This window comes from Marmota monax, unplaced genomic scaffold (assembly GCF_021218885.2).
Source record: "Marmota monax isolate L192 unplaced genomic scaffold, Marmota_monax_Labrador192_F-V1.1 WCK01_AAM20220418_F8-fsc01054, whole genome shotgun sequence".
Lineage (NCBI taxonomy): Eukaryota > Metazoa > Chordata > Mammalia > Rodentia > Sciuridae > Marmota > Marmota monax.
The window spans coordinates 42,888-68,323 of NW_026692987.1; the positions used below are offsets into that span (position 1 = coordinate 42,888).

Here is a 25,436-nt window from a genome sequence, read left to right on the forward strand (position 1 = left end):
ATGCCATTGTCGGGGCAGTTTTTTATTTTCTCTTTTAATTTCTTTACTGGTCTCTTAATGCAGGGTCTTAAATTCTTACTATGAAAGAATTCTTTACCACTGAGATACATTTCCAGGATTTTTCATTATATATTGAGTCAGGGTCTCCCTAAATTTCCCATGCTGATCTGAAACTTGCAATCCTCCTCCATCAGCCTCCCAATTAGCATGAACCACCACTGTGGTTCATTCTCTGGTCTTTATTTTATGGTATAATATAATATAACTATATTTCAATTCTTAGAATATTGTCCTCATTTAACACACACACACACACACACACACACACACACACACACACACAGACACATTCCTCAGTAAACATTTTGGAGGTAGGAATAAAAAATCTAAAGCAGAAAAATAGGCAGGTGTGGTGGCACATGCTTGCACTCTTAGTTATTTAAGTTGCTGAGGCAGAAAAATTACAAATTCAAGGACAATCTGACAAATTTAGCATGGCCCTAAACAACTTAGCAACCCCCTGACTCAAAATAATATATAAATAAATAAGGGTGGGGAATGTAGCTCATTGTTAAAGAACTCCTGCATTCAACCCCCAGTACCATAAATTAAAATATAAAAAGGAAAAAAATAGAAGAAAGAAAGAAAATAAAGAGGTAAAAATAAATCAGATATTTCAAAATTTAAACAACAGTAAAAGAAAAAAGCAAATTATTAAAATTGTGAAGTTATTGTTGTCGAACAAAGTCTTACTTAATGAAATAATTGTTTCAGTTAAAATGTCTCTTTGCAAAACCTAAGTCATGTGAACTTTCTTGCATCTGACTCCAAACCTCATCAATTTTTTTTTACTCTACTTCATAAACCTAATCAGTATGATTTTATAAGTCCTTCACACAATTTTCAGAAGAGGTAACCATCAGGGGCTATGACCTTAGGTGAATCCTAGGTATTTAAGGAGGGCATTTGTCTGTAGAATGCCTTTACCTCAAAGGTACCTCTAAGAAGCTGAATTCTCAGCTGCTAAGCTTTGGACACCTAAGAGTTACTGCTCACAGTTATACTGACAAATTTTCCAAAACATCCACACCAGGGATTTCCCATAGCTAATTCTGCTGACTTGGGAATTTAGAGTAAATACTTTCAAGCTGTATGCTCTCCTAAAAATTCTTTAAATTTACTTTTCAACCTACTTGGGTTTTTGTCCAAGTAAAAACCTACTTATTTTTCTTGGTTAAAATATATATAATTACAGCAATTTTAATAAGTGATATGAGTAATTTTCATTCTATTCCCTTGTGCTTTATTAAATTTTGCAGGTTTTAAATGAAATATTTCTGCAATTTAATCAATTTTGTAACCCATAAATTGCTTATACTATTCAGTATACTGAATGTATGCAATAGTCTTTATGTACATCAATTTAATTGTTTTGGGGGGAGTGTGGGTCCAGGGAGTGAACTCAAAGATTCTCAACCACTAAGCCACATTTCCAGTCTTATTTTGTATTTTATTGAGGGTCTGACTGAGTTCCTTATTACCTCACTTTTGGAGAGGCAGACTTTGATCTCAAGACCTCCTGCCTTAGCCTCCAGAGCATCTGGGATTATAGATGTGTTCTACTACCCTCGGTTTTAAATTTTAATGTATAGTTTTGATAGTAAAACCCTTGATGTAAACGTCCTACATGTTATCTCTTCACAACCTTCATTTCCCAGAATAGTTGAAATGTTTTCCACTATGTGCAACCAAACTGCAGAAATTTCCAAGTGGAAAAATTGATCACTACAGAAAAATACTAGAAGTTAACATGAATTTATAATGCTTCATCAACTGCATCTCTAAACTAAAATGAAGGTTCTCAACTCTAGTATAGAATGCACCAGTGTTACCATTGTTAATTTATGCTATCTCCTTCTCCCTAATTTTTCTTTCTTTTTTTTATTGTACTCAGGGCTGGTTTTCCACTGTATTACAACCCATTTTGAAATGGTCTCACTAAGGTGCCAAGGCTGGCCATAAACTTAGTTTTCTTGTGACTCAGTTTGTGACTCAGTATCCCCAGCAGCTGGGATAGAAGGCATGCACCATTGCACTGGGGTCTCCAGTTGATTTTGTTTTAATAATAATAGATTAATTATTGCTGATTATTACTTCAGCATTCAAACACATCACTTCAAACATGAAGGCACTCTGATGGTCAGAACTGAATATGGGAAAAATTACTTTCTGTAATGAAAAGTAATAGAATATATATATATATATATATATTTTTTTTTTCTCTTCAGTCCTGGGGTTAAATCTCAAAACCTTATATGTGCTGGGCAAGTAATTACATTCCAAGTCTTACATTCTAATTTAAAATTTTAAAAATTTAATTCTTTGTTGGTACTGGGGATTGGACAGAGTGTTGCTCTACAACTGAATTACATAAATAATATGACATGGTGGCCATGCCAATAATACTAGTTATTCAGCATATAGAGACAGGAGAATCCCAGGTTTCACACAAATCTGGGCAACTTAGCAAGACATTATCTTTTTCTGTTTGTGTGTTTAAGGGGCTTGGGATAGTGCTCATGGTAAATGCTTGTCTACCATGTATTCAAGTTGGGTTCAATTTCCATGCTGAATATAAAAATAAACATGGACTGATCCGCGCAGCCCGCCCCATGGCTACAGATGGCGGGGCACCACCGAGAAGCGACCAGCAAGCATGAAGAAACATTGCTGCAGATTCTGTGGAATCCTGCCAGCTGAGCACCCACTGAGCCCCGGGCTGAGTTTGGGATTTCAGACAGGGAAGGAAGTGGTACAGTTCTATCCCCCACAATGGAAACTCCACCAAGGAAACCAGCGGCCACCATCTTGGAGAGCTGAAGTAACCACCACCACTCTCTGACAGATTGCAACAATAAAACAGGTGTGTGTTACTCAGCTCAGCTCCCATACAGTGGGGAATTCGCATAAAATCTTTTCTAGGCTTTCCGGGATGGGATTATCAGAGCAAGCCTGCATAAAGACACGGGGAAAAGTAGAAACACCTGACCTTCAACTCCCCCTCCCATTAGCGGTGAAAATGAAACCTGTCTAGCCAGTGCTGGGGAAAGGGCAAGCGGAAAAAATCAAAACAATAGACACCCTCCACGCCTAACAAATGGCAGGCCCAGAGTACAGTTTGAACTGCCGAGAGGCATCACTCAGGGGAAATCTGGTCTAGCAGGAGAAACCAGGGGACTAGAGGCCAGGCCCTCGCGACTGGGTAGCTGGAGACCGCCTGCCCGCAGGCAACCTATCGACCGCCGGATGCCCACGCGACTGAGCGGCTGGAGACCTCCCGCCCGCTGGCGACTGACCGCGTGACTGGGTGGCTAGAGATCGCCCACCAGCCAGCGACCGGGAGCTGAAACCAACCAGAGACAGTCCAGTCCCACCCCCCCATTCGGACATCCCGGAAAGGAGCCTGGGGCCAGCCATAGTAGAGAGGTGACGTCACTGGAGCTCGGCCGTCGGAATTCCTTCCCAGCGGATTCCACTTTAGCAGGCATAGTCTACCAAAACAAAGGAGAGACAACAGAGATATACAAAACCAAAACAAATCTATAGAAGAGAGCAGAAACACAGCAATCAAATAGAGCTGGAAAGTAAGGTGAACATCATGAAAAAACAAGGGAAAAAAGGAGTACAAACAATGCAGGACAACTTAATTCTACAGAAGGACCTAGAAGCATCAGAAACAGGGATAGGGAAAGAACTCAAGGCATACCTAACTCAGATGGAAAGGAATATTAGAGAAGACATGAGGCAGCAAGTCCAAGCAATAAAAGTATATTTTGAAAATGAATTAAACAAACAAATTCAAATGGCAAAGAATGAGCTTTACCAGGAGATAGAGATCTTAAAAAAAATCAAACAGTAATCCTAGAAATGCAGGAAACTATAAACCAAATTAAAAACTCAAACGAGAATATTACAAATAGACTAGATCAAGTAGAAATCAGAACATCAGATAATGAAGACAAAGTTTATCAACTTGAAAAGAATATAGTCAACACAGAAAAGATGCTTAAATCCCATGACCAATCTATTCAAGAGATATGGGATGTCATAAAAAAAAACAAATTTGAGAGTCATTAGGATAGAAGAAGGCATAGAGATTCAAACCAAAGGAATGGACAACATATTAAATGAAATAATTCTAGAAAACTTCCCAGAGATGAAAGATGGAATGGATTGCCAAATCCTGGAAGCCTAAAGGACCCCAAACATTCAAAACAGTAATAGACCAACTCCAAGACATATAATTATGAAGATAGCCAACATACAGAACAAGGAGAGAATATTAAAAGCTACGAGAGAAAGGAGGCAGATTACATTCAGGGGTAAACCAATTAGGTTAACGACTGATTTTTCATCACAGATTTTGAAAGCGAGAAGATCCTGGAACAATGTATTTAAAACACTGAAAAATAATGGATTCCAACCAAGAATACTGTATCCAGCAAAATTAAGCTTCAGATTTGACAATGAAATTAAAATCTTTCACGATGAACAAAAGCTAAAAGAATTTGCAGCCAGGAAACCAGCACTGCTGGGAGCCATTAGCCAAGTAGGTATGACAATTTCCTTGCCAGCGTACCCCATGTTGCTGACATGTTGCAGTGACATTGAATGTACTTAACCTTGCTCAAGGACCAAGGCAGATTAGGGTGTTCCCGGTTTTAAGATAATCTTGTTTAGGGCGTTCCCAGTTTAGGTTCCAGGTTTAAGGTTTAAGATTATTCCTGCTGGGAATAGGGCGTATCCTGCTGCCTGAGTTCCCCTTGAGTTCTCGCGGGATTCAGACAGTATATTTTGGAGATAGAAGCCCAGTGGAGGTGAATTTGGGAGAGAAGGTGGATTTGGGCAGAGAACGTGGATTTCCCCAGAACGTGATTGTAGACGGCTGGTGTGAGTTCGGGAATAAAGAGTTGCTGTTTGAATCTACAAGCTGTGTGGTGGCTCGTGATTGTGTGCCCAGCCAGACTGCGGCATTTGCCAGCCAGTGGCTTTGGCCCGTACGGGGAACTTCTGAAGCTTAGAGGTAAGTGAAATTTCTCACCCTTGAGGAAGAGAGAAAGAATGGGTGAACATTTCAAAAAACAATGTGTTATCGTTTTGATTTATTTTGTTTTTATTTCAAGTTGCCTGTTCCTAGAACTTTCTCAGGCAAACTGGGGAAATGGTTGACTCAAGGTTTGAAGTTGTTCGCCTCCGAGGAAGAAAAATTGTTAGAGGAAGGAGGCACCCCAGTAAGACCAAGAACAGTTAGGACATATGTTGATACAATACAAAAATGTAGCCCATGGCTTTTTAAAGATGAGTTATTAAGTATATCAATGGGACCATCATGGTATCCTGTAGAAGGATTTTTCTTCAAGAAAGAGATGGCTAGTTCTGTTTACTACACTTGTCTAAGATCTTGGTTTTTACAGATATCTGATTAATTTACAATGCTAAAGTGTTAAAATATCAACCACTAAATATAAAATCAAGTACTCTTTACTTATTAAGTTCCATAAGGTAATATATTTAAACATTATGTGTGTTTCATAAATTGGTAAATGGAAAAAGGTTTAATATTGCTTTGTGTCTGTGTCTTTGCTAAAACAAGGTTACTAAGTGTTAAGATTCTATCATGTGTAATTTATATACAAAGAGTAGAAAAATTTTCAGTTGGGTTTCAATTATAGTATTATAGTATCATAAAAAACATGAAAGTCTTTCATCTTATTAAAGTGGAGTAATTTGTCTAAATCAGAAATTTTATAAGAGTTGTTTCAAAATGTGAATTTATAAAAAGGGTTAACGGTTAAAAAAGAGATAGAAAAAGATTCAAGATGTGGAAATATATTTTAATATAAAAGGTTAAAGGAAAAAGAAATGTTTCTAGATGAGATAATCTCTGTGTGGTAAAGTAAAAAGTTGTAAAATGCCATTTAAAAAGATTTTGAGGAAACTAGACTTACTTTAAAAGCTTGAGAAAGGAAGAAAGAAGAAAAAGGTATTTGTACATGGCAGATTGAGACAAAGCTTCTCAATGGAGTTAAAAAAAAAGCCTTTGGTTGAAGGGCAGCCATGTAAACTAACATTGAAGCGATTTAAACAAAATCTAAGCCTCGTTTAAAAGAGTGAAGTTGTAGGTGGTGAAAAAGTACATTTAAAAGTACAGTATAGATGATAATTAAAAGGCTTTAAAAGGTTAAATTGAAGGTGGTTAAAATGCCTTCATGATGGAGGAAAGAAGCTTAATCTTAAAGGCATTACTTTAAAAAAATGGGAAGATAATAGGATAAAAGATATTTAGATAAAGAAGATTAAAAATTTAAAGTGAAAAACTTTAAAGACAGAAGTATAGAAAGTTAAAAAAAAAAAGAAAAAGAAGATGTAGAAAGATAAAAAAATGTAGGAAGACAAGAATTTTAAACCCACAAAATAGGAAAAAAAAAAAAACTAGGAGGAAAATAAGCAACTAAGGGTAAATATACAAACCTTAGGAAAAAAAAAACTAGAAGATAGAAATAAGAAAAAATGGTTGAAAATATCAAGTAAGGTATTACAGATAGAAAATGCAAAAAGCTAAGACAACTATTAGATACAGACATATACTTATTAAAGCAAAAAGGGAATTGGAAGGGGGTATATATCCCCCAAAGATAAACTTAAAATAATGCTTTTTACTCTAAACTTTTTAAATTTGGATTCATCAGGACTTAGTGCTGCGGAAAGGCATATGTATCCAAAAAATGTACATAAGCCTAAAGTACTTTGGAAAGATATTCTAACAGGACAATGGAAAGGTCCTGACCCAGTGATTGTCTGGAGTCGGGGGTCTGTTTGTGTTTTTCCACAGGGAGAACAGCAGCCCATTTGGATTCCAGAGAGATTAACTAAAACAGTTTCTACAGATCGAAAAGAAGATGATTTGACTTAAATCCATAACAGCTGATATCCAGAACTCCAGCTTGGCCATTCTTACATCTGCGACAGTGATTAACCAGGATACTTTTTTCAATAGCTATTTTATTATTGCATTTTTCCACATCATAAGGTTCTATTTTTATTTTTTGAGCTCATACAAACCTAGGTTAATGTTTTTCTGATCAGTTTTATTTTTTGACTGTGGAGTTTTTAAACATTGCAATGGAGATTTCACCCAGGTAAAGCTACAAGGCCTTTACTATTTTCTTATGTGTTGTATGTTTGTGTACACTCTTGTGTTTTGTGTTGTATGTCTGTATGTGCGTATGTCCATATTTCTTATATGAGGAGCGCTCATGAAAAAATGGATCCGAATTATTATTTTTTTTATTCACGTGATTTAAATGGTTTAATTTAAATTATGTAAACAGCTGTTAAGGATTGTTTTTAAAGGTGGTTAACAGATCTGTTTGTTTACTAGTTTAAATTAGGTAAAAGGCTGTTAAGCATTGTTTTTAAAGTAGGTTAACAGATCTGTTTGTTTACTTTCACCTTTCCTTTTCATTATATTTAATAATTCTTTTCAGGATAATGTCTCTTTAGCATCATTGCCAGAATTCCTATCTCCATCTCAGTGCTGGTGAAGAACTCAACAAGTAATGCTCAATCAAAGAGTCAACTTACTTTGGGAGGAAACGGATTTTGGGAGGAAATGGACATATTGATAGATTCCTCTGCTTTGAACTGCTTGCAGAACTTGCCTGGACTATGTAACTATCGTTTGGTGCAGCGAATTGTGTTAGTGCTGACATATCTTTGCTGATGGTGTCACCAGTGATGCAATTTTTCCCAAGGAGCCGTCAATTGGCTTGGTGTCGTGGCATTTCTGTATCCTCCTCCCTTCTGCTAGTGATGGTCTAAAATTTGGGGGCCAATGGCTTATGCTGGACCGGTAGTCAGTGACGGGTATGATCCAATTGCAGTGGTATCAACCTAAGACAGGAGGCTGACGCCTAAAGGTCAGTTTTCCGATGACGGGTAAGAACCATATGTTGAATTGGACAACCTACCAGGCACGGTCCATAAGCCACATTAACCTCACTCCCCCACTGGCACCAAGGCCAAATTTGGGGGCCAACAGAGGTGAGGCAAAGAACCTCACCCCCCCACTGGTGCATAGACCTATCCACAAGTATGGCTGTATGCTGGACCGGTAGTCAGTGACGGGTATGATTCAATTGCAGTGGTATCAACCTAAGACAGGAGGCTGACGCCTAAAGGTCAGTTTTTCCCATGACGGGTAAGAACCATATGTTGAATTGGACAACCTACCAGGCACGGTCCTTAAGCCACATTGCTTGTTGTTTAATTAATCAGAAGGGGGGAGATGCTGGGAGCCATTAGCCAAGTAGGTATGACAATTTCCTTGCCAGCGTACCCCATGTTGCTGACATGTTGCAGTGACATTGAATGTACTTAACCTTGCTCAAGGACCAAGGCAGATTAGGGTGTTCCCGGTTTTAAGATAATCTTGTTTAGGGCGTTCCCAGTTTAGGTTCCAGGTTTAAGGTTTAAGATTATTCCTGCTGGGAATAGGGCGTATCCTGCTGCCTGAGTTCCCCTTGAGTTCTCACGGGATTCAGACAGTATATTTTGGAGATAGAAGCCCAGTGGAGGTGAATTTGGGAGAGAAGGTGGATTTGGGCAGAGAACGTGGATTTCCCCAGAACGTGATTGTAGACAGCTGGTGTGAGTTCGGGAATAAAGAGTTGCTGTTTGAATCTACAAGCTGTGTGGTGGCTCGTGATTGTGTGCCCAGCCAGACTGCGGCATTTGTGCACTGCAAAGCATTTTGAGCAAAATACTACAAGAAGAGGAATTGAAAAATAGTGCCCAAAACTAACAGTGGGAGGTATCTCAGTAAAGGGGGAGGAAAATAACCAAAAAGTAAAAACTAGCCAAACTAAAATAAATAAATAAATAAATAAACATGACTGGAAGTACAAATCATATTTCAATTGTAACCTTAAATGTTAATGGCCTAAACTCACCAATCAAGAGACATAGGCTAGTAATCTGGATCAAAAAAAAAAAAAAAAAAAACAAATCCAACAATATGCTGCCTTCAGGACACTCATATGATAGGAAAAGACATACACAGGCTGAAGGTAAAAGGTTGGGAAAAATCATACTACTCGCATGGCCCTTGGAAGCAAGCAGGAGTGGCCATACTCATATCGAATAAAATCAACTTCAAACCTAAGTTAATCAAAAGGGATAAAGAAGGACACTATATACTGTTAAAAGGAAATATCCACCAACAAGACATAACAATTATCAATTTATGTGCACCAAACAATGGAGCTCCAACATTCATAAAACAAACTCTCCTCAAGTTCAAGAGTCAAATAGACTACAACACAATAATTATGGGTGACTTCAACACACCGCTGTCGCCATTAGACAGATCCTCTAGACAAAAACTGAATAAAAAACTATAGAACTCAACAGCACAATCAATAACCTAGACTTAACAGAGATATATAGAATATATCAACCATCATCAAGTGGATACACATTCTTCTCAGCAGCACATGGATCCTACTCAAAGATAGACCATATATTATGCCATAGGGCAACTCTTAGTAAATATAAAGGTGTGGAGATAATACCATGCACCATATCTGATCATAATGGAATGAAACTGGAAATAAATGATAAAAGAAGGAAGCAAAAATCCTACATCACATGGAAAATGAACAATATGCTACTGAATGATCAATGGGTTACAGAAGACATAAAGGAGGAGATAAAAAAAAAATTCTTAGAGACAAATGACAATACAGACACGACATACCAGAATCTATGGGACACAATGAAAGCAGTTTTAAGAGGGAAATTCATTTCTTGGAGTTCTTTCCTCAAAAAAAAAAGAAAAAACCAACAAATAAATGAACTCACACTACACCTCAAAAACCTAGAAAAGGAAGAGCAAAACAACAGCAAATGCAGTAGAAGACAAGAAATAATTAAAATTAGAGCAGAAATCAAATAAATTGAAACAAACAAAAAAAACCATTGAAAAAAATTGATAAAACTAAAAGTTGGTTCTTTGAAAAAATAAATAAGATCGACAGGCCCTTAGCCATGCTAAGGAAGAGAAGAGAGAGAACTCAAATTACTAACATACAGGATGAAAAAGGCAATATCACAACAGACACTACAGAAATACAGAGATAATTAGAAAGTATTTTGAAACCCTATATTCCAATAAAATAGAACATAGTGAAGATATCGATAAATTTCTTAAGTCATATGATCTGCCCAGATTGAGTCAGGTAGACACACACAATTTAAACAGACCAATAACAAAGGAAGAAATAGAAGAAGCCATCAAAAAACTACCAACGAAAAAAAGCCCTGGACCAGATGGGTATAGAGTGGAGTTCTACAAAACCTTCAAAGAAGAATTAATACCAATACTTTTCAAGCTATTTCAAGAAATAGAAAAAGAAGGACCTCTTCCAAATTCATTCTATGAGGCCAACATCACCCTGATCCCAAAACCAGACAAAGACACTTCAAAGAAAGAAAACTACAGACCAATATCTCTAATGAACTTGGATGCAAAAATTCTCAATAAAATCCTGGTGAATCAAATACAAAAGCATATCAAAAAAATTGTGCACCATGATCAAGTAGGATTCATCCCTGGGATGCAAGGCTGGTTCAATATATGGAAATCAATAAATGCTATTCACCACATCAATCGACTTAAAGACAAGAACCATATGATCATCTCGATAGATGCAGAAAAAGCATTCGACAAAGTACAGCATCCCTTTATGTTCAAAACACTAGAAAAATTAGGGATAACAGGAACTTACCTCAACATTGTAAAAGCTATATATGCTAAACCTCAGGCTAGCATCATCCTAAATGGAGAAAAACTGAAGGCATTCCCTCTAAAATCTGGAACAAGACAGGGCCACCCTCTCTCACCACTTCTATTCAATTTAGTCCTTGAAATACTAGCCAGAGCAATTAGACTGACAAAAGAAATTAAAGGCATAAAAATAGGAAAAGAAGAACTTAAATTATCGCTATTTGTGGAGGACATGGTAATATATTTAACAGACCCAAAAGGGTCTACAAAGAAACTTCTAGAGTTAATAAATGAATTCAGCAAAGTGGCAGGATATAAAATCAACATGAATAAATCAAAGGCATTCCTGTATATCAGCAACAAAACTTCTGAAATGGAAATGAGGAAAACCACTCCATTCACAATATCCTCAAAGAAAATAAGATACTTGGGAATGAACCTAACAAAAGAAGTGAAAGATTTATATAATGAAAACTACAGAACCCTAAAGAGAGAGATAGAAGAAGATCTTAGAAGATGGAAAAATGTACCCTGTTTATGGATAGGCAGAACTAACATCATCAAAATGGCGATATTACCCAAAGTTCTCTACAGGTTTAATGCGATGCCAATCAAGATCCCAATGGCATTTCTTGTAGAAATAGATAAAGCAATCATGAAATTCAAATGGAAAAACAAAAGACCCAGAATAGCAAAAGCAATTCTAAGCAGGAAGTGTGAATCTGGAGGTATAGCAATACCAGAGTTCAAACTGTACTACAAAGCAATAGTAACACAAACAGCATGGTACTGGTACCAAAACAGGCAGATGGACAAATGGTACAGAATAGAGGACACAGAAACCAATCCACAAAATTACAACTTTCTTATATTGGATAAAGGGGCAAAGAAACATGCAATGGAGGAAGGATAGCATCTTCAACAAATGGTGCTGGGAAAACTGGAAATCCATATGCAACAAAATGAAACTGAATCCCTTTCTCTCGCCATGCACAAAAGTTAACTCAAAATGGATCAAGCAGCTAGATATCAAATCAGAGACACTGCGTCTCATAGAAAAAAAAAGTTGGCTATGATCTACATACTGTGGGGTCGGGCTCCAAATTCCTTAATAGGACGCCCATAGCCCAAGAGTTAATGACAAGAATAAACAAATGGGACTTACTTAAACTAAAAAGGTTTTTTCTCAGTAAGAGAAACGATAAAAGAGGTAAATAGAGAGCCTAAATCCTGGGAACAAATTTTTACTCCTCACACTTCAGATAGAGCCCTAATATCCAGAATATACAAAGAACTCAAAAAATTAAACAATAAGATAACAAATAACCCAATCAAAAATGGGCCAAGGACCTGAACAGACACTTCTCAGAGGAGGACATACAATCAATCAACAAGTACATGAAAAAATGCTCACCATCTCTACCAGTCAGAGAAATGCAAATCAAAACCACCCTAAGATACCATCTCACTCCAGTAAGATTGGCAGCCATTATGAAGTCAAACAACAATAAGTGTTGGTGAGGATGTGGGGAAAAGGGTACACTTGTACATTGCTGGTGGGACTGCAAATTGGTGAGGCCAATTTGGAAAGCAGTATGGAGATTCCTGGGAAAGCTGGGAATGGATCCACCATTTGACCTAGCTATCACCCTTTTGGACTATTCCCTGAGGATCTTAAAAGAGCTCACTATAGGGATACTGCCACATCAATGATCATAGTGGCACAATTCACAATAGCTAGACTGTGGAACCAACCTACATGCCCTTCAATAGATGAATGGATAAAAAAAAATGTGGCATCTATACACAATGGAGTATTACTCTGCATTAAAAAATGACAAAATCATAGAATTTGCAGGGAAATGGATGGCATTAGAGCAGATTATGCTAAGCGAAGCTGGCCAATCCTTAAAATACAAATGCCAAATATCTTCTTTGATATAAAGAGAGCAACTAAGAACAGAACACGGAGGAAGGGCATGAGGAAAAGATTAACATTAAACAAAGATGAGTTGGGGGAGAGAAAGGGAGAGAGAAGGGAAAGCATATGGAAATGGTAGGAGACCCTCAATGTTACACAAAATTACATATAAGAGGTTGTGAGGGGAAAGGGGGGGGAACGAGGGAGAGAATTGAACACAGCAGATGAGGTAGAGAGCGAAGGTGGGAGGGGAGAGGAGGGTGGATAATAAGGGATAGGAAAAGTAGCAGAATGCAACAGTCACTAATATGCCATTGTGTAAAAATGTAAGTGTGTAACCGATGTGATTCTGCAATTTTTATTTGGGGTAAAAATGAGAGGTCATAACCCAATTGAGTCAAATGTATGAAAGATGATATATCATGAGCTTTGTAATGTTTTGAACAACCAATAAAAAAATAAAAAAATAATAAATAAATAAATAAATAAATAAAAATTTTAAAAAATAAAAAAATAAACATATTGTCAAAATATGCAGAATTGGGTCAGCAGTAGGTCAGATGGGGAGCACTAGGAACATGGGCTACTTATATTGCAAGCTGGACCCTTTCATAGTGAGGTTATGTAAAAACTGCCTTCTCAAAAAATTAACTGCATTATCCAGGATTCCTTCAAATTATTATTATTATTATTATTATTATTATTATTATTATTATTATTATTATTTGCTTCTGATGATATCCCACATAACAAAATTAATTTAGGCTAATTTGTAAAAATCTGACTTTCTTCTAACTCAAGATTGCTCTTCTCCAAAACACTGCCTTTTTTCAGTACACAAAGGATGAAACCTACAAGACTGTCTTCTCTAATGCTAAAGACTATTATGAAGTTGCAGAAAAACCTTTTAAAGGAAATGGATCCATTATGGAAAATGAGTCAAGAGATGCAAGATAATCTAAATGAGGAAGTTCACAAAACTCATTTCTTCATGGTAAATATGAAAATGTTTTATTTTTTTAATGCAGACTAAAATGATGCTGTCAGCTCAATTGAGGTATCATTGGAGGATAGCATTTTTCTCTCAGAAGAAGCAGGTTTTCTGGTAATATTACAAATTGATTGGTGAAAACAAGCTAGTGTGAAGAATACTACTAATTTTTTGGGGTGAGTTGAGTCATGACCCATATTACTTGTCCAACTTTGGAGGTTTGGTTAAATCTTCCCAGACACTGAGGATAAGACAGTAATGAAGTCCTTAGTTTGAAAGAGAGGAGAAATATATATTTTTAACTATGGCAAAGTTGAGTTGGGGGTTTTTAAAGTAAAATATAGTGTTATATAATTATTTAAAAATCATCAGAAGAATCAAACAAAGGAATAAAAGAAAAGAAAGAAGATTCATATAAAAGAGGTAAACTAATTCAGATAAAATAATGCATTAAGATCCCTGAAGAGACATCATAAGGAGACAGCCTGAGATCCCTCAGAGGTCTTGGTTTAAACAGGAGAGAGGAAAGAAACTGAGAAAAAAATTATCACAAAATTCCATTGAGGAAAAATGTAAAATGCTGCACCTGAATTGGCAACCACAACTGCTATCTCAACTCTCAAATAGAATAATCAGCAAATTGAGAAGAAAAGTGGTTCAGGCTCAGCAGATTCAGAGGCTCAGTACTGCATGGGAAATCATACTTCAGACACTGGCAACCTGTGATGGATGATTAATTGGTGTATGTGTATATTTTCAAAAACTTAATTACTCTATATAAATTCTTCTAAAATTTACCTTTTTGACTATCTAAGTGTGTCATGGAGCATAGACACATAGATATTTGTGTTAAAACTTTTAAATTTTACTTTAAAATATTTTATATTTAAATAAAAGTTAAAAATATGATATACTGACTTAATATGTATTTGTATTTCTATGGCCACTTTTCTTTTCCTCTAAAATATTCATACATTTTCATGAGACAGTTTACAAGCATTGGAAGCTTACATTGGTAAGTTATCATGAACTAAAGTCAGACATATTTAATTTTTTTTTTTAAATTACACCAGCTTGTACATGAATATCCTATTTTCTGTTCCAGGATCCAACCTAGAATGAAACATTGAACTTACTCTGATGTCTCTTTTGGTTTCATTTGAAAGAGCTTCTTTTCTTACTTTTTATGACTTTCACAATTTTGAGAAATACTTGTCAGGCTTTTTGTAAAAGGACCCTCGATTTTGGTTTGTAGATGTTTTTCTCATGCATTGACTAGAGTTATAGGTTCACAGAGGAAGAATACAAGGGCAAAATTCTCTCCTCATTATATTATAAGTATATGATATCCACATATTCTGTTTATGAAATTAAGTTCATTGGTTATAAAAAATGTATCATTCTGACAGAGGATTTGGAAAATGATTGAGGCTATCCAGTTGTGTATATACAGAAGGAGCAGAGAATATGTGTAAATTTTTTAAATTTCTTCTCAGTTTTGCTGTTAACATAAAACTTCTTTAAAAATAGTAAGGAAGTCAGGACCTAATCAAACATGTTAAATATTTAGGTAATTTTTTTTTCTGTTACGTGCAGGGTATTTGGTCCAATTCCTAGGTCCTTAATCCACTTCCAGTTAAGCTTTGTGCATGGTGAGAGATATTGGTTTAATTTCATTTTGTTGCATATGGATTTCCATTTTGCCCAGCACCATTTGTTGAAAGGGCTATCTTTTCTCCAATGTATGTTTTCAGTGGTTTTGTCTACTATGAGATAACTGTATTTATGTGGTCTTCTGTTCTGTACCATTGGTCTACAAGTCTACTGTGGTACCAATACCATGCCACTTTTGTTACTATGGCTCTGTAGTATAGTTTAAGGTCTGGTCTTATGATGCATGCTGATTTACTTTTCTTGGTAAGGATTGCCTTGGCTCTTCTGTGTCTCTTAGTTTTTCAAATGATTTTCATGATCACTTTTTTTATTTCTATGAAGAATAGTGTTGGAAATTTAATTGAGTTTGAATCAAACCTATATAACGATTTTGGTTGTATGACCATTTTGACAATATTAATTCTTCCTACCCAAAAGCATGGAAGATATTTCCATCTTCTAGGATATTCTTCAAAGTCTTTGTTTGGTGTTCATTAGTGTTCATTGTATAGGTCTCCCTGAGAAGTGAATGCTGACACATAATGGGGGTGAGGTACAAGAATGGAGGAACTTTGATTGAGCAAAGGGTAGGGAAGGTAAGGGAGGGAGAATGTTGGTAGGAAAGATGGTGGAATGAGATGAACATCATTACCCTGGGTACATGTATGACTGTACATGTGAAATAACTCTACATTGTATACAGCCAGAGAAAGAAAAGCTGTGCTCTATATATGTACAATGAATAGAAATGCATTCTGCTATAATTTATAATTAATTAGAATTAAAAATATGAATAGTGAAGAAAATGAAGGAAATAAAATAATTAAGGAAATAGAAGGGAAAGTGAAAGGGCCAACTTTACTGGCTTCACTAAAAAATAGCTTATTTTCCTGAGTGTGGGAAAGAGTTTTCTTTTTTTTATTCCCTAAGAATGAATAAATTAGAATGTCTTAGATCATCAGGAAGGTAAAAACATCAAAATGATATGTCTAGTGTGGACAAACAGTTCTTCCTATGATGTGAAAATTCTTCCTACAAAATGCTACTGAGCATGTACCATAAAATTATGTAATTTTCTAAATTCTAAAAAAACTCACAAAACATGCAATTGAATTACTAAAAATGCTGGAATTAAAAAAACATGTACCACCATGCCTGGCTCAAGTCAAAAATACTGAAGAAATAGTAAAGTATAATGTTGTTGTCTTTTACTGGGAAGGGCTGCCTGAATTACAGAATTCCTAGGCATAGTGTTTCCTGACTTATCCCTGATCATTTGTAGCCAGTATGAAACAAAGATCTGACTGGGAAATTCAAAGTGACAGCAGGGTACTGCCAAATAAGAGAACTCTTGGTAACATTCACAAAACTCACACTTCCACTCTCAAAAATCAAGAAACACAACAACCCAGCCCTGAAGTTTCTGTCTGTAGTGAGGAAACATAGGGGAGGTGGTCAAGAGATTGTGGTGATCATCCTCCTTCACAAGAGGAGAAGAAACATATCTTTGGAATCAATCAGTGTGCCATTCTTGCTTACCCAGAAATTCCAGGAAGATTCCTAGATCCCCGTCCAAAGAGTCCTTCATACCAATTTCCAGTAATATTTCTCAGGGAACTCTTTGTTCCCCATACAGCAAAATAGTTAGAACTATCAGAATTCAAACATGAGTCTGGATGGACATGCTCAAATCTCAAACTTCTCACATCATCACATAGCTTGATATCAATATCAGTTACTGCATTTTTGAAGAAAATTTTCACTGTGGAAAGAATAGAATATTCCAGTCAAAATCATCTTTAAAATTCCTCTTAGATTATAAATTATACCTTTGACTCTTTTGTGAGGAGAGGCGGGTTAGAAGACAGAAGTAAAGGCATTCTTGTGTCTGGAGTATATTGCAAGGGTTCCAGAACACCTGCATCAGAAACAAGAGCCCAATCACAATGAAAACACTGCTAAAAATATGGACATTGTAACAAAAAGAGTGGTCATGCCTACTTCTAGCTCATTGCTTTTCATTTTATCTAAGAACTGGAGGTCTGCATTGCCACTAAGTTCAAAGAATTAACTACTTGCTTTGGTTCCTATTTAGGTCTACCATGGAAATCTATATACTGTCTCAACATTCACCAACTCATTTTATTTTTGATGCTCATGAAGTATTGCTCTGTGAATTCAGTTATTTTATGTTTGTTCATGCATTTTAATATATTAAATTTAGTACAGTTTTATATGTTACATTTAATATAATACGTGTGAAATATTCAATTACTAAGACATTTTAGGTGAAAATATTTAAATAATGTCCATCACTAACTGCTCTGAATTCTGAGCTAATTTATAATTGTCTGACTTATTTAAATGAATTTGTGTCTATACTCTGAATCACATTCATTATTATACCACCCTGCACTTATATTTTTCTTATTTAATCATGGTAACCAGATTACTAAATGTGATTACAGATACCAATTGACAGACCATTTCTTTTTGGGTTATTAAAGGTTAATAAAGTTAAAGATTTCCCACAGAAAATCATTACTGAAGAGCACTATACTGTGTTCCCATCAGTAGGCTGATACTCACCTTGGAAGCAGTTGAGCCTGTCTATCAGTCCAGTGATGGTCTGGGCAGAAAGTGCTGGCTTTATAGGCTGAGGCATGTGCAACTGCACTGACTCAGTCCTGTAAGGAGGAAGAGGACATGAATTTTCTCATGTAAAAGATGTCATCACAGTTTTTAAGGAACCATTCCATTGAAAATATTTCTTGAAAACCTTTTCTCATCAGAGTGTACCTATATGATCATGAGAAGGGACTCTTCCTAGGAGTCTTTCTTACTTTATTTGCCTTTTAACAACTCATTCTCAAAGGTGCCTGTTTCATTTCCTAACTAGGAAAAACTATCCCATGCACCTGAGTGTTTCTGATTTACAATGTAAAACCATACAGAGTTGTATTTATGAATGCAGACATTCAGCCCAGCAAAATATACATCCATCAACCACAGGGGAAAAGAGAAGCTAACTTCTGATAAAGGGAACAGGAAATCATATTCATACAAACATATGCACACACAGTTGATTATTATCTACAAAAAAATATTTCTTCACTTTGTTAGAAACAGCTTGATCCTTTTCATAGCTCACAGGTTGCTCTAGTTGCACTAAAAACTAAACTTACATTGTCATTAGATCTCCCAAGTCCTGAAAAAAAAAGGCTTAGATTTCTTAAGAAATATGATGGCATTTTGTTTTTTTGGAAAGTTCAGGTAAGTATCAAATATCATCACAGCACCCTTGTTATAAATTCATTTTCATATCTCAGGACAATACTGGTAAAGCATATTTGAAGAAACTGAATTCTTGAAGAATTCATTACCCAGAGGGTGAGGAAAGAGTGAGTAGGAAGGACCTGGGTAGCACAGAGTAGATAATGCCTCTAATGAGGGCATTTCAAACCCACAACTTCTAAACAGAATTAAGGAATCATTAGCCTTTCCAAAATGTCTTCATATTATCCAGTGGTAGGAAAAAATGGAATGTTCATGAATAAATGGTTATTTTCTGGTTCTTAGGGAAGCAAGCTTCAAAACAATAATTTAAGAAGTAAACATTTGCTAGGACATCTACTCACAAAATTCCATAAATTTTGCTTATTTCTAGTGAGAATAGAAGTTAAACTTTACCTAGATTATATCTAAGGAGGAAAGAGCCCCCATCATTGATACAGGAGATGTAAAAAATTAGATGTAGCACTGTAGGGATAGGTTATCTAGATCACATTTCCACATGATTTTATCCTCCTCCACTTAAACCTCATTTTTGGCCAATACCTTTTATCAGTATGTTACATATACCTTAAATTCATATCTACCCATTTCTCAGAAATTGCAATTTTACTCTTCTTTAATCTTGATTGATTTTCTATTCTTTATAATGATGGAAGTTACCAAGCCATCCTATTATCTGCTTTTATACAATTTTATCTGATACATGAGTTTGTAAAATATCCAAAGGAAAAGTTTTGATTGATAATTTATCCTCCCACATATAAAAGCATCTATGCAAGCAATTAGAATTTATAGATGAGTCACACTTCATTATATGCAATAGTCTCATCTATGGTAAGTAAATAAATTTTAATCTCAAATCTCCCTATAACACTGCTTGGTCATTTGTTTGACCAGCATAGTCAAATTTTACTTTGAGGATTGGAACCCACCAGAAAAGCTATGCCTAATATCCTTACACTATGATGTTAAAGTTACTATAGATAAATTTCTAGTATGTTTCTTTTAAGCTGAGTGTTAGGAAAATAGACTTATCATTACCATCCATGAACTAATAATTTTGTTCTCTTCATTTAGATTTTTATGATTTACATGGATCTTTTCCCATATCTTATTTGCTTTAGCAGCTTCTATTTTGTATGTATGTATATGTATACATCTATATGTAAATTAAAACACTTGTGAAGAAAATACATTTGTTTCCATCTCACAATGATAGAATCAACAAATAAGATATAAGTACTTTTGAAGGAAGAAAAAAATTGTAATACTTTCTTTTTTACCATTGATGATTATGAATTTTAGAAGATTTCAGGATCAAAAAGTACAAAATGTAATGTAGCTAGGGATAGTGTGGCAATTGGCATAAGAATTGGGATTTTTCTGATGCTCTCCCCCAATAATTCCAAAGCACTTTTTTCTATTTATTCCCTTGTGTTAGTATATATGCATGCTATATAGAAATATTTTGTATTGATAATTTAGTATCCTGTAACTCTCTTGAAATGAGAACTTTCTAATATGTTAGTGTTAAACTCAAAATTAAAGTAGCCATGTACCTTATCAATAGCCCTGTAGAAGCAAGCTTCACTATGGCAAGTATATTTGTATACTTTATTTATTGCTTACACATTTGTTACTTAGCTTCTTCCTTTATACTAATTGTGTAGGATGCAGTAAAGAACAGGGCAATCATCATCAGGATCCTCATCTTTGTTATAATCCCTGAGCTCTCTCACTCACTTAACTTGTACTCCTCAGCAGCCCCTTCTACTGAAGAAAGCTCCTGAGCCCTGTGCTCTAGAGAGCTGGAGCAGAGCAAATACAGCAGGGGCTTTCCTCTTCACAGAACATCTTATTTTTCTCTTTGTGGATCACACACATTGTCTTCAGAATGCAGGAATTTCCTGAGACTGGCTTTTCTGGAAGTAGACATCAAATTCTTCAGAAGAATATTGTTTTTGACCTATTTCTGTTGTGATGGCTCTCTGCACACAGGACAAGAGGCAGGAGTTTGGGCTTATTCCCAGAAAAGACAGAGAAATGGCCTACAAAAGCTGTGTCCATTGCCTATGGTGGCTGGGTCCATAAAGTAGTTCAGGCAGATGGAGCAGGTGCATTCTTTCTTGAAGGCTTGTGAGATTTCTAAGTCCCTTTTCTGAGGGAAGAATATCAATAGATTTTATTCATCTATCTTTGAAGAGAAAAAGTCCTGAATAAAATTTTACTCAAGTTCTTATTGAATAGCACATTTCTGCCTATGACAAAATAGACTTCCTTTTATGTAATACAAGAAATTAATAAATAAAGAGATAACACAAATAAATTATGCATTTAAGAGAATATCACTCTCTACCAAGTCTAAACTATTACAAAGCAGCACTTCACACTGTGAAAATATGTAATTATTTTAATCTGTTCCAGAAAACAAGGCATAATTTATAAGTTTATTTAGCTAAAGATTTGGGTTCTCATTTCTACAGTGGTTGAATTTCTAGAAATATGAGGGACAGAATATCCCTAAATATATTTTTAGGTTTACAAGTGCAAAATTACAAGTTATCTGGAAACTAATTTCTGAGTCCTTATAAAATACAGAGGACCAACTAGGGGATACACAACTAACAAAATTAAATTAATTATCACTTTATTATTTTTTTGAATTTTATTTATTTTTTTATTGGTTGTTCAAAACATTACAAAGCTCTTGACATATCATATTTCATACATTAGATTCAAGTGGGTTATGAACTCCCATTTTTATCCCAAATACAGATTGCAGAATCACATCAGTTACACATCCACATTTTTACATAATGCCATATTAGTAACTGTTGTATTCTGCTACCTTTCCTATCCTCTACTATCCCCCCTCCCCTCCCCTCCCATCTTCTCTCTCTACCCCATCTACTGTAATTCATTTCTCTCCTTGTTTTTTTCCCATTCCCCTCACAACCTCTTATATATAATTTTGTATAACAATGAGGGTCTCCTTCCATTTCCATGCAATTTCCCTTTTCTCTCTCTTTCCCTCCCACCTCATGTCTCTGTTCAATATTAATCTTTTCCTCCTGCTCTTCCTCCCTGCTCTGTTCTTATTTGCTCTCATTATATCAAAGAAGACATTTGGCATTGGTTTTTTTAGGATTTGGCTTGGTAAAACAGCTACAGTTCCATTATAAATTGTGTGCTTACCTAACCAGTTGGTCCATGGTTTCACCAGTGCTTGTTGCAGAATGAAAAATATGAAGTCAGCTCCAGGATCACATGCTCAAGTTGTAGAGGATGTAGATTAAAATGTCTCTCAGAGTTCCAAAATGTGCTTTAGAGAAAAATGAGCTTGTCTTTAGGAGTGCCCTTTTACTGATTGCCTGAAGTCCACACCCAGTATTTCCTTGATTTCATTTCAAGATGCTTCCAATCAATGTTAGTGTAGGTAATTGGGTTAGTGTGGGTGATTGGATTAGTGTGGGTGGTTAAGTATGAGGGTGATTAGTTTTCAGGTACAGAATATTGAAATATTACCTTATCTAATCTTCATAAATAAAGCTCCACAGGCTCACCAACTATCACTGATTTAAAAAAAAAAACAAAACAAAACAAAAAACAAACAAAAAAACAAAGTGAATCCTCAGTTTCAGATTGTGTCTAATTTTTTTAGTTGTGTTCTTTTAATTTTTTGATTTTAAAAACATAGAAAGAGGATGTCATCAATGTATGATTTTTAGTAAATATCTTTGATCATTTATAAATATTTTGCCTGAGATTGATTTTAGTTTTCCATCACTATGAGAGGGATTTAGTTTAAATATTTTATTTTACTCACCAGGTGTGGGAGGTCAAGCCTATATTCCTAATTGGGGAAGCTGAAGCAGGTGGCTCAGGAGTTCAAACCCCAGCCTCAGCAATTAGTAAGGTCCTAAGCAAGTCAGAAAGGACCTATCTCTAATTAAAGTGTAAAAAAGGGCTGGGATGTGTCTCAATGGCTAAGTGCCCTGGGTTCAATCCCTGGTATACACAGACACACACAAAAAAAGAAAAAGAAAGAAATGAAAATAATTTTGTTTTTCTCACTTCAATCTAATGTTTTCCAGTAAGAGACTTAGGATCATGCCTTGCAACTGCTTCTTAAGGAATGCCACATATTCAGTGTAATCTGCAAGAGCAGATGAGGCTACATCCTCCAACCCATCCTGTTTGGAATGCAAAAAGTACCACCACAAAGCCTCTACAGACTCTTTATACACTGGATGGACTTTCCTAGAACTTCCCTTGTACACAGATTAGTATCAAGAATGAATTTGTTCAATTGTTACTAATTATGATCTTAGGATGTAAAATCAAGACTTTTAAAAATACTATATGGTATGAAAACACAAGCTTTGATTTCTAATACAAGAATCATGGGATTTAAGGGAGAGTGGTCAGGAGAAGTAACTGCCCTGAAATTTCCTGAGCTACAAAGGCATTAGGTTTCCCAAGAGGCCTTGGTTTTTTCCCCAGATTTTCAAAGTGTTACATGAGGAAAGCCCCTCATTTCTAGAGACCTCAAATGTTCACATTTGCTAAATTTTTTCCCTAAAAGAGAAATCAAGGAGATACAAGCTCTAAGACAATGGCTTGGGCAGCCATACTTTCCATCTGGAAGGTGCACTGTGATCACAGTGATTTCTGACACCTTGGATAAAGCAGTTATATAAAAGGTGTAGCTCAGGCAAAAATTTTGAGACAGCTGCTGTCCACAGGGTTTTATGTCAAAAGTCCCAGGTACTCAGGAGCCTGAGGCTACTTGGAAGGATAAAGAATTTAAGGCCAGACTGGAATAATGAGCAAGATGATTTAAAAAAATGGTTGGAAGGGCTGGTTGCACTCAATGTTAATGTTAGCCATGAACTTGAGTTTCCCCTGGGAACCAGCAAAGCATTCACCACATTCTGTTGAAGTGTTTTGGAGTAGAAGAGGGGAGAGACAAAAACCTGCCAAATACCCTGTGAGTCTGTGAAGTTAAGATACTGAACCTTTGAGCTACTTACTGCTTCTATATCTTATGTTTGTGGAGGCATGGTACAGGCAGGAGGTGGAAGCTACAAGCTAAAGACCCAGACCTTCTGTACAGACAGCCAGGTTGGGACACTGTGAATCCTTTTGCATGTAGCCAACAGCATGAAGCTTTAGAACACACTTCAATTTCTATATTTATTCCCCACTATTTTTATTTTTAAAACTTTATATCACTAGCTTAACTTTTAAAATTTGCCTTTTTATGTCAAACAGAATAATAAATAGAAGATTTTACCAAACAGAATAATAAATAGAAGACTTTACCAAACAGAATAATAAATAGAAGACTTTACCAAACTTGAAATAAATGAGTGATCTGTAGAAAAGTAATAAATCTGATCTATTTACAAAAACATTGTATAAAGTGTCATTTTTGTAACTAGCATGGTGGCACATTCCTGTAATCTCAGTTACTAAGGAGACTGAAGAAGTAGAATCACATGTTTGTTTATAGGCTGGACAATTTAGCAAGGCCCTGATTCAAAATCAAAAATGAGTAAGGCTGGAGATGTAGCTCAATGATAGAGAATCACTAAGTTCTGTTCCAGTACCACACATCATACACACACACACACACACACACACACACACACAATAACACTATATATATATATATATATATATATATATATATATATATATATATATATATATATTCCCTTTCCCTTTCCATTCTGTATAAGTAAACTTAAAGTTCAAACAAAAGATAACAAAGTCACAAATTGCAAGGACACCTTACCCACCTTTTGTAGAACTGTGCCAACTGATCTAATTGTAAAGAGTTACAACACCTGTGCCACATCTCAATGTAGTGCTGTTGATTGCTTGGTGTCTGAATGGTGTTTCTTTTACTTTTTTCTTGTTTATTTTTATATGTTATAATTTTCTTATAAAATCTAACAATTCTGTGATAATGTAGATTGTAAATTGATAGGCTTTCTCTCATACTAGACTTTAACTGTGTGTGTTGTGTCTGAGTCAATCTGGTGGGAAGTTGAGTTGGTTTTGAGTTGATATCATTATTTCAGTGCTTCATGAGCTGCATATTCACCTAGAATTACTTTGTTTTTAGGGTTGGACTGGCTCAATATTTGCTCCACACTTTATTTCTCCCTATAAACTCTTTTCAGGCTCTCAGACAAAATGTTTTCCATGTTACTGATCACTTGCTAGTCTCATTGGGCAATGGAAATATGAAGGATGTAGGAGCATTCTTTGTGATTCTGATGAAGCTGAGATCTTAGGCACATTCCATGACACTCACATTGACATTCCCTGAGTCATAGGAGGGGCTTTATCAGTGATCATGTCCACCTTTACCTGTAGGTCTAGACTCATCACATATTTGTGTCTACTTTAAAGTTTCTCAATGATTTTTATGTACTTTATTTCCCCTTTACAAAATTGTAATTCCCCAAAGTCAATAATATATTTTGCTCTTCTCTTTGTGGCTTAAAGTTTTGTTAAACAGGAGAGATAATTATTCTCCTGATGAAACAACATATCTTCCCCTCAATTACAATTTGTCCTATATTTTATTCCCAGTTATTACTGACCTGTATAATTATTTTCTCATGAAGTTATTTACTATTTTAAGTCTGGAGCTTGGGATACAGCTCAGTTTGTAGAGTGTTTACCTTGCATGCACAAGGCCCTGGGTTAAATCCCCA

The 25,436-nt window shown here is 35.7% G+C and overlaps 1 pseudogene; it reads right to left on the reverse strand.

The window, feature by feature from the left end:
• Positions 1–16,683: 16,683 nt before the first annotated feature.
• Positions 16,684–21,917, reverse strand: LOC124098016 (tripartite motif-containing protein 43B-like; annotated as a pseudogene).
• Between the last annotated feature and the right edge of the window lie 3,519 nt (positions 21,918–25,436).